Genomic DNA, 11,356 nt, shown 5'->3' on the forward strand with positions numbered 1-11,356 from the left:
CCTCCTCGCCTTATGCTTCCTCGCCTCTCTTGATGCCGACAGAGCATCCATTTTCTTCTCTTTCTTCTCGATGCAGGTGACGTTCGGAGTAACACGGCCCCCAACGTGAACATATGACCCCAGACGTAGACGTGCGGACCCAGTCTGTCCAAACGTGCGGGAGCTAGCAAGCCTGCTAGCAGCCTAGCTGCTCACAAGTAGGGATGAAAACGATACGGATATTTTCCGACCGTATTCGAAACCGAATCCGTTTAGAGGAGTTAAGATCTGTCCGTATCCGAGTCCGGATATCTAACATCCGATACCGTATCCGTATCTGAATACTCAAATCACATATTTATGATGTCGATATCCAATCGTATCCTATCCGACATAGTTGATACTATCCATATTCAAATTCGAATCCGGATAGAAATATGAAAACAAATGTAATATCGATGATATCCGTCCGTATCCGATCCGTTTTCATCCGGACAGGAGATTGGCGCAATCGATCCCAAAACGTCGATTACAGATCTAACGGCTGAAACGAGCCTCCAGATACGCACGTGTCATCCACCCACCCATTCCCTTCCCCTCTGCTGCTCTGCTCCTCTGTTCGCTTGTGCTCCTCCTCCCTTCCATGGCGGCACACGCCGGAACCCTAGTTCCACACCACCTCCCCGTCCGCCTCGCGGTCGCCCACCCCAGACCCGTCACCTCGGCTTCTTGCTCCCTCCGCCCGCGCCTCCCCCGCCTCGCGGTCGCCCGTGCGGCCTCCCGCGGCAACGGTGACGGCGACGGCGGCCCCCCGGCGGAGGGGGAGAAGGAGCGGCGAGCCTCGTCGTTCCCGGCGCTGTCGGAGATCCCCGGACCCCGCCAACGCCGCGGCGGTGGTGCTCACGGGCGCGCTCGCGTGGGCTGGCGCCTCGCTGCTGCTGCAGCTCGCGCTCATCTCCGCGGCAATCTTCGCCGCCGCCATCAAGTACTCGTTTGTTGCCGCGCTCCTGCTCTTCGTCCTTATCGCGTTGCTGTGATCGACCCGCCCAAGGTGCCCCGTCTCCCCCCTCTTAAATTTCCACTTGTTTTTCTGTATTCCTCACACCTGTCTTACTGCTGCTTAACATATACCTTGCAATTTTCATCAACATCATAACGCTGTGAATTCGCACGAAGCATTTCGATGGAAGTTCAGGGAGAGGGCTAAACAGAGGATTTCAAATGTTTTCATTTTTGTATGGAGCAGTAGAAAATATTTGCCTGCCAGGTGCTTAAAGTTTTTCTGCACACTGAGATAAGATAATTGGATTGCAAAGTAGTAGTCTCAGCAAACATGGGATACCTGAGAAGAACAAACCAGAGTACAGTACCGCTCAATTCAAATGTTTATTTAATACAAACGTGCTGTCTGAAACCTGAATGATGAAAATATCAATACAGGTGTGTCCAATACAGACAAAACACACTAAATAACATCAACACCAGTTATTCCAGAACAACTATATCGTGAATAAGCAACTCTCATTTGTGTTGTAATGCATCGAATATGAAGATCCAGAAAAGGCCAAGCAGTTGTTTATAAATTCATTCTGTTCATTCACCTGGCAGTAGGAAATGAAGTAGTCAGTTAGCTGCACCATTAGCATCTTGTACCTTTCTACTGAAACTATGTCCTATATTTGCAATAAAATGGAGTGTGATCTAACTTCTCTTATAAATGTGGAGTTTGTTTTTGGTAGTTACTACCTGTGAAGTTCGGTGGTTTTCACTAAAGCCTGAATTTAAGATTCAAATTTGTTATTTATCTCTTCCTCCTAATTGTAGGTTTAAAATTTTAATTTGCAGTACATGCTAGCTATGTATAGAAGCAATAATATGTAAGGCTAAGCTATCACCATTTTTCCAAGGGAATACTGCAAACTATCTATCTATTGTTACCTTCTGTTGGAGAACTTCATTTGCTGCTTTCAGGATGCCTTCCTGTATACATAAAAAAAAAATTATGTAACATTGAAAGCTCAGGATTTTGAAATTGCATTTTAATGTAATTAACATATTTCCTGCCTAAATATGCACTTTAAATTTGTGCTTGCAGTTTATGCTATTATGTAAGGCTGAGGATTTCATTTTTCCAAATAAATATTGCAAAATGCCTGCCTGTTATTACCTTCTGTTGAAGATTTTCATTTGCTGATTTAAGTATGCTTTCCTGCACATCAAGAAAATGTATTGTTATCTTCTATTTTACTTCTTGTGCTGTCAGACTCCCTTGTTGTTATCAAGGAAGATTATGAGACATTGATGCTGAACTTATTTTTAAGAAAGTGAATTTCTTGCTGCATGATCTTCATCTGATAAAAGATGTATCACATTAGTTTTTTGCCTAATCTGAATGAGTTTGGAAATAAGAAGGGGGATAAAGTTGTCTTGCCTTTGTGGAGCGTGTCCAGTAATACCAGAGTTCAAGACCTTTCTCGAGCGCGTGCAGTCTATCCAGTTTCATGTCCTCTGCTCCCCCTCCAGTGGATCTGCTTTGATTCATTTGTCAGCTTTTTTATATGTTAGATGGTTCATCATGTCTGGCAGTCTAAATGCCTCATTCAATCAAATTTTAATTCCAAAGTTTCTTGATTATTAGAATAGAAAGTTTTGTGATTGTTAGAACAGTTAGAGCTAATACGCAAGCTTGGATGTTATTTCGTTTTCCTAGTATTAGCTTCCTGTTGTTGGTGTCTTGGTGATGTTTACTACTCCCTCCATTCCAAATTATAAGACGTTTTGGCTTTTCTAGATGCATAGATTTTATTATGCACTTAGATATACACTATGTCTAGATACATAGCAAAAGTAATGAATTAAAAAAGCCAAACCGTCTTATAATTTTGAATGGAGGGAGTAGTTTACTTGGGTTTACCACGTAGGAAGTGTTTCAAAACTCTTTTATTACCCATTGAAACACTTGGCTGCAATAGTAGACAGTAGTATTACCAGTAAGGCCGTATATTCCTAACAGTCACTTCTAAGATTTTGCTGTTTCAATTATTTGTGCAGAAGTTAAAAGATTGATAACAAAGTGCCACTACTAAAGGCTTCATACAGCTTTGTCAGCACTTTGTATGTCTTACTTTGCATGTTAGATTACAGTTATGCCGTGTTGCAGTTGTACTTAGATTACAGTCAATAGTTCATGTTAGATTAGAATGCAAGATGAGCATTTGCTGAAGTTTCACAGCCCACAGGTCATATTTTGGGGCTGAGCAGTGGAAGCTGCATATCTTAGGCTCTTAGCTACACATGATATCTCGTTAAGCCACTGTTGCCCATCTACAATGCAAGTCATTCATGGGTTTGTCATCTTGAACATGAACCTTACCTTAAACCATGCTGCAGTAGACATATCTCTTCCTTTAACAAGGAAACCCAGTGCTCTGTTACCTGTTAAGCATAAAAATATTAACAGTTATATTTGCTACCATTATAAAGGAAAATGCCCACAGTTATATTTGTCCCCAGACCCCGCATAGAGCGGGAGCTCTCTGCACTGGGTACGCCCTACCTTAAACCATGCTGCAGTAGACATATCTCTTCCTTTAACAAGGAAACCCAGTGCTCTGTTACCTGTTAAGCATAAAAATATTAACAGTTATATTTGCTACCATTATAAAGGAAAATGCCCACAGTTATATTTGTCCCCAGACCCCGCACAGAGCGGGAGCTCTCTGCACTGGGTACGCCCTTTTTTATAAAGGAAAATGCTATTTGTTTTAGTATTAGATCAGAAGGTGGGATTTGCTTTTTTTTTACTTAAAAGAAAGGCTAATCCGTTCTCTCGCTCCCCCACCCATGCTCAAATTACATACTCATGCTATCCTTGGTTACATCTCATACTCACTTGAAGAGATAGTATAACAGCACTAAAAGATTCATAGACATGCCTCTATGAAGTAGTTACAGAATTCCTCATAATATGCAAAGTGAAAAGTAGACCTGGCTTTGTAGATTTTTGCTTTCCGTTTGACCTCTTGCTGTGATGGTCTGGTACCTCTCAACCAAGCTTTGCATATTTCTTGCATTTTGAGTGTAAAGGAAAACATCTCAGAAGTTCTGTCGCACTTAAGATTCACTATATAACAACTTGAATTTTGTAGAACACACCCGTTAGTCGCTAGTTCATGGACTTTCCCAGTAGAGGAAAATTTGATTACACCTACGTCAGCACCACAAAGCACTGAGAGTTTTCTTGCCTTCTTGAGCAGTCCTTCCTGGCGCTTGGAGAAGGTTACCCTTCTGTGGACAGGGTTCTCAATTCGCCGCATTTGCACCTTCCCTCTGACCATTGTTTTCTCACTGACTGCACCTACAGTTTTGATTGGTTTTGCAGATTCAAGTTGCAGAGATGGCACTCGTGGCAAACAGACACTGACTTTGCTTTCCTCTCAAGTCGAATACACATGCATTGACACAGCCTGCTTTTATATAGCAATCCACCTGGAAGGGAATATGACCTTTGGGCAGTATTGGTTGCATCGCCTTGGGCCACTTGAAAGCACCTTGCAGGTCACTGTACATCTTTATTTATGCTCTTGTAAATTCTCATGAATATTGTAATATGATATAGTTTGTATATTTGTGTTATGATTAAGTTAACTCTTCTTGTAAGATCCTGCTCCACTGTTCTGCGTGTAAGGAGAGTTTGTTGTTATATTTCTTACCTTGAACATAGCGACATGTTAGTAGATTTGATGTTTAATAGTCATCCTTTCTTGTGTAAGATCTACTCTTAACCCTGTTTTCAGTTTCTGTGGTTGAACAAGTTCCTGTACTATAATAAGAATCTAGCTTTTCGTCAGAAGTGGATGAAAAAGTAGAAGTTTAGGGTTCAAGCTGTTTTCTCCATGATAGTGTACCAGCTTTAGGACTTGTTTTTAGATCACATATTCTAAAATTGTTAATCATTCCTTAGTTTATACTCTAGCTTACCCCAACTTGCTTGGGACTAAAAGACTTTGTTGTTGTTGTTGTTGTATTCTTTAGTTTATACTCTAGCTCACAATGGATTTATCTGATAAATCTACATCGCACTGGTGTATTTGATTGGTATTCGCCTGTCCTAGTCATCTACCATAGGAGCACTTGATCAAGTCAGTCTTAATAAATTTAAAATGTTGGAACTTTTTGTGTTTGGTTACAAATTCTTGACAAAAATCTCTTGTATTTGTCATGATTTGTAGTTCTTTTTGCTATCATCCTTTCATATATTAATGCTGGAAGTGGCCAGTACTTATTCTCGTGCAATGGGCTAACATATATGATTAATGGACTTGTACTTGAGACCCTTGAATAGTTTCGAACTAGACATAATTTTCGCCACTAGTCTGCTTCCCATTAATCTTGGCAGAGTTCCTCAATTTAATCTCCGTCTGGGTTTTTGAAGCTTGCACGAACACAATCTGATTGAGCAGCCCCAGACCCCATTCATTGTATGTTTTTTTTAATAACTTGCTTGTGTATGGAAGTAAAAACTGGAGCCTTTCTTCACGAACTTTAGAAATATTTATATGGTGATTAAATTTGAAGTGGGGACTTGTTTGTGATGAGCATGCAAATCCTAGATATTTGCTAAGCGTTTAGTAGTTGATTGATGAAGCTAGCCATAGTCTGAGGCTTAGGCTTCTGTTCTCTGATGTCAAGATATTTCCTGCTTTGATCATAGCCGGCAAGGAGCGCCGTTTGTGGTCTATGGCAAGGGCTTGAGGGCTTTCATTCTTGACTGCCCTCCTCCCCGGTAGTTAGAAATGTTTAGCCTAGTAGTGGTCGCCTTCTGTGTTTTCTTACGGGCGCGAATGTAACGTTTCTGTTGGGGCGTGAGTGTGTGTGTGCGATGTGTGTTTGGTGTTTGTGGGGTTGTTCGGGCTCTTGCCCTTTATCTTCTTAATATAATGAAGCGCAGCTCTCTTGCGTTTTCGAGAGAAAAAAAGATATTTTCTGCTTTTCTTTGTTACAATATACTGAAACTCTTTTTTTTTTTAATTCTGTATATGGGACAGTTTCTTGGCATTTAGGATTTGGAATAAAGTTTCGATGAATCAGATTCAGTTATTCCTTATAAAATGTAAAAGGCACTTCATTTTACTATTTGACTGTTGTAAAGGTATTCCCTTGTCCAATGGGGGTTGGTTGATCTTGTTATCGTCCGGATTTTCTTTACCTGTGCTGCTGGAAGCACCTGCTCTTTTTGAAGGTACTGTTGTAAAGGTATTCCCTTGTTGTCCAATGGGGGTTGGTTGATCTTGTTGTCGTCTGGATTATTTTTTACCAGTGCTGCTGGAAGCACCTGCTCTTTTTGAAGGTATTGATTTCTCCAGCATCGACTTGGAACTCCTCTTCTGCACTCAGCTGATTTGATATGTGTGATAATGTGTACTCTGACGGTTTCTCAAACTTGTCTAATAAAAATATATTACAATACTAAACAAATGCACTATCAAGAAACATCATATTTGTGGTGGAATTTTTAATAGAACTAATTTGGCGTGGTAGGTGACAGTTTTGCTATAAATTTGGTCACAGTTACAGGGTGTTGATTTAGGAAAACTAATGGATGGAGCACCTTTTTGCGTGTTTTTTGGTAGTGCATACAGAGGGACACGTTCTCTAAGCATTGCTTGTTAAATTTAGCTAGGGGTCAATGCCATCGAAGTAGCTTGCTTTTCATAAAAAATAAAAACTGGGCATTTTTGTAGTGCATGCAGAGGGACACGTTCTCTAAGCATTGCTTGTTAAAGTTAGCTAGGGGTCAATGCCATCGAAGTTGCTTGCTTTTCATAAAAAATAAAAACTGGGCATTTCAGTTGTTAGGTAAAGCTGTATGAGCTCGGGTCTGAGTCAAAAGATTTTAACCGGAATGCATGTATGGAGGCAACGCAACCACACCATCTCGTGAAAAGTGTCCATGACTTCTATCTGAGATGCTATTCCTAATTATTGGAGAATAATGTTGTAGACACCTGTCAACGTTTTGAGCGTGGCTTCTTTTTGCTGTCCAGATCATATATATATATATATATATATATAGTATGTAATAATGTGTTGTGTTGACTGACCGGAACTGTGTTTCCAGCCCTTCCTTTTATACATTATCTGTTTTGCATGTGTTTGGTTTGAATCTGCTAATAACAGGGAATCTGGAAACTCAGCTTTGCACACTCGCAGAGTCTATGATAGGCTTGGGCCATAGCAAGGTACTCCCTCCGTCAAAAAAAAAAAACGATTTAAAAATGTGTTTTTTTTGGGACGTGTATCCAGATTTAAAGCTAGAATTATATTTTTTTAGGAGCGAGGGAGTAGCAATATTTTTGAAGTTTTCTTCCTTCAGCTTTACATGGTGGAAACCGGAAAGGTCTGATCTGAGTTTTACGTATGGTCATGAATATGGATGAAAACGGGACGGGAAATTCCCGTACTGACCGACACCGTATACCGCATTAACCGATTGCATACCGTTTTTGTAGGAAAAACTGGAAACGGGAAACCAACATTGTATTTTAGGCAGGAACGGGAACGGAATCAGTTAAGGGATTTTTCCGACTGTATTCACGGTTCCCGTATTTGGACAGGAAAATTCCCGACGATATTCCCGTATTCCCGCGCCGGCCCACTGAATGTCTGAATCACTGATTGATGCAGCCTAGCCCACTCCCGTCCGCTGGCGGCCGACCCACTGAATGTCCGTATTTGGACTTGTGAATTGAAAACTACTTGTGTTACTGTTGTGGGCTTGTGGCTGCTGGCCGGAGACTTGTGGTTGACTGGTTGTGGGCTTGTGGCCGCTTGCTGTTGCCTGTTGGCTTGCCTGTTCATATGCACTATTTTTTTTAATTTGAACTGTTGCCTGTTGGCTTACTGTGAATTGTGAACTTTTTTTTTTTGCCTGTTAGCTTACTGTTGCATATGGTTGCTATTGTTTCATCAAGCTCATTGTTTTAAATGGTTACATATATTGATGTTCCCTACATCCGTGAAAGCATGCAATCCTAGCATGTTGTCTTTGTCAAAAAAGCATACAATTGTAGCCGGTGCATAGTGTGTAGAATGTCTTGTAGCTGCTGTAAAAGAAATGAGCTGCTCACTTAATGGCGTGAGTTTCCACCTATTGTCCAAGAAAACATAGCTAGTCTGTCCACGTATTGCTCTCTCCGCATCCCTTCTGCACTCCTCATGGCAGGCTGCAGCTTTTCACTGTCAACATCACTAGAGGTACATGCTTGATCGTCGGGGTGTTTGGTTCTTTAGTTGCTACTAAAATTCATGTCACATTGAATGTTTAGATACTAATAAGAAACATTAAATATAGATTAATTAAAAAACAAATTATATAGATTGAGGCTAATTTGCGAGACGAATTTTTAAACCTAATTAATCCATCATTAGCACATGTTTATTGTAGCACTACGTTGTCAAATCATGGACTAATTAGGCTTAAAAGATTCGTCTCGCAAATTAGTCGCAAGTTGTGCAATTAGTTTCGTAATTAGTCTATATTTAATACTCCATGCATGTGTCAAACATTCGATGTGACAGGAATTTTAGTAGCTCCTATAGAAATCAAACAGTCAGGTGACTTATTAAGTCAGGTGACTGAAAACCAGTGACTTATAAGTCAGGTCTGTTTGGTTGTAGATGACTTATAAGCTATGGGCCCCACGTGGAAAAGGGTGGCTTATAAGTTTTAAGCAGGGGTAAACCAACTTAAAACTTATAAGCAGAGGTGACTTATAAGTTGGTGGTGTTTGACAAAATTAATCACTTATTTTACTTTTTAACTTATAAATAAGTGACTTATTTAGAACCAAACAGATCCTAGAATTGCTTCCTTCTGTCCCGGACAGATACTGCAGCGACCAGTGAGGCCATCAGCTGATGTACAGTCACATCTGCCATCAGGTCGGTACGGCTAGCTCCTGTATGTGCTTTTGTTCCCTTCTTGTTCCTGAACGCACACAAGACACAACGCAACAGGCAGGTCTTGGTCTTCTGGTCCATGGAAATCTGATGGATTCTGCTGCTCGTACTGCTCACGTCAGCAGCCCCAGCTGGCCGCGCCTACAGTACGTACATGAACTAGCAGTGGAGCAGAGTCCATGGGCCATGGCACCAGCAGCGGCTTCGCTTTGCAGGTTGCGTGGCTTAGGCCTTGTTTAGTTTAAAAAGTTTTTCCAAAAAATGCTACAGTATTTATCACATTGAATCTTGCGATACGCATAGAGCATTAAATATAGATGAAAAAAAACTAATTGTACAGTTTGGTTGAAAATCACAAGACGAATGTTTTAAGCCTTATTAATCCATGATTGAATACTAATTGCCAAATAAAAACGAAAGTACTACCGTAGCTAAATTCCTAAATTTTGACCAACTAAACCAGGCCTCAGTTGGGTGCATAATTCCTGTTCCTCGGAGGCGGAGGTGGCAATGGCATGCAGCGGCAAGGGCCCCGGGACGCAGCCGTGGCGGGCTACTAGTAGCTGCTTTTGACCTGCGGCCCTGAGGAGTGAGGACGGCGCACGGAAGCTAGTAGTAGGCCCGCTCCGGCTGCAAGTTCTTTTCATCCAGGATGCAACTTGCGCCTTGTTTAGATCACCTCTAAATTCCAAGTTTTTTCACTCTCTCTCCATCACATCAATTTTTAGCCGCTTGCATGGAGCATTAAATGTAGGTAAAAAAATAACTAATTGCACAGTTTAGTTAGAAATCACGAGATGAATCTTTTGAGCTTAGTTGGTCCACGATTGGACAATATTTACCAAATAAGACGAAAGTGCTACTATTCATCGGGTTAAAATTTTTCACAATCTAAACATGGCCTTGTTGGTTTTTTTCTTTTTGGCCTACAAAGCTTGTACGGGTAAAGGAGCTAGGCCTAGGATAAAGAAATTATTACTCTATAACAAGTTAACAACTAACTACTTCCAGATAATGTGTTGTGTTGACTGGAACTGTGTTTCTAGCCCTTCCTCTTATACATATTCTGTTTTGCATGTGTCAACATTTTCCCCGGGGCCGCATTTTTCTTCATTGAATTAAAGGTTCCTTTGCTTCGTACAACCATGAGACTGTCTTCTTTTTGTTTCTTCAGTTGCCTTTCTTCATATCTTATTTGGTCCCTGAAGGCTAAAAACAAAGAGTTCAGTAAAATTATTGATAAAGCAGTCAGCTAACATCTTTTTGTTTCTTCAGTTGCCTTTCTTCGTATCTTCTGTTTGGTCCCTGAAGGCTAAAAGCAAAGAGTTCAGTAAAATTATTGATAAAGCTGTCAGCTAACATCCTGCCCGAAAATTTCAATGAAACTGATTCCAATCTTTCTTGTTCACCTTACAACAGAGCTATGGAAGGAGGCGTTTCTATTACCTTGAGTAATCCATTTTTTCCTCACATCTTTGTCTATACTCAGCGATCTTATTTTGAATATGAGTGTGCTTTTTAGGTAAGTTGCCTCTAAAGAGTTATTAAAGCCAGGGAAGACCTTGCGAGTTAGCTATCTCAACACTACTGGAAACTAATATTTCCCTGTCGGTGCAAAACCGACAGAAAAATATGAGATACCAACAGAAAAATGCGAAAACTAATGTTTCTGTCGAGTTACCGATAGAACAGAAGCGACGGGAAAATTCTCTATATGCTTAAGCTGATCATTGCTAGCTAATTTATTTTTCCTGACCAAGATTGAAGATCAAAACCTAGCTGTCTGGTTATTTTATGAAAAGGATGGTCAGAGAACTTGTTCCAGACATATTTGCTTACCACTTGAAAATAATTTTCATTAAGCTACCAGTCCTCAAATTTGAAGTTCCTTTCCTGTGGGATCTAATAGAAGAAATGGAGACACCGAGTATAAGAGGCAAATGATATTTTTTTTGTGGGTGGCTGCAAAGATGCTGAGAGTCACTATATGTCGAACCTTTGAAAAGTCGGATTGGGTGAAAATTCTACTGTCAGTCCAAGTTTAGGCTGGGCCATGATAACCAAAGTAGATCAAGCCATAATTCTTAATTAAGAGGGAGAAATTATTAATTTCAGATAAACTAGGAGAAGCATTACTAAACTTTTCATGAGCTGACAGCATTTCATTTAGATTTCCTAGAAAGGGGAGGTATATTATCACACTTGGATTCTATTAGCATTTACATGATAGAGATCTCCATACATACAGATGATGAGCTTAAAGGAGACAGCAAAAGCATGGCTAATCACGTTATATAGATGGAGGCCACTAGCAATCATTAATCGCTATAATTATAAAGCTGCTCTCACGTTGAGCCACTCATCAAGTAAACATTAGCCGTCCGAACACTCTTTAAGTTAATACATCTCAGATTCA

At 40.5% G+C, this 11,356-nt stretch overlaps 1 pseudogene; it reads left to right on the forward strand.

Annotated features, from left to right (window-relative positions):
• Positions 1-549: 549 nt before the first annotated feature.
• Positions 550-4,792, forward strand: LOC136508422 (uncharacterized; annotated as a pseudogene).
• Positions 4,793-11,356: the final 6,564 nt, after the last annotated feature.

This window comes from Miscanthus floridulus, chromosome 15 (assembly GCF_019320115.1).
Source record: "Miscanthus floridulus cultivar M001 chromosome 15, ASM1932011v1, whole genome shotgun sequence".
Lineage (NCBI taxonomy): Eukaryota > Viridiplantae > Streptophyta > Magnoliopsida > Poales > Poaceae > Miscanthus > Miscanthus floridulus.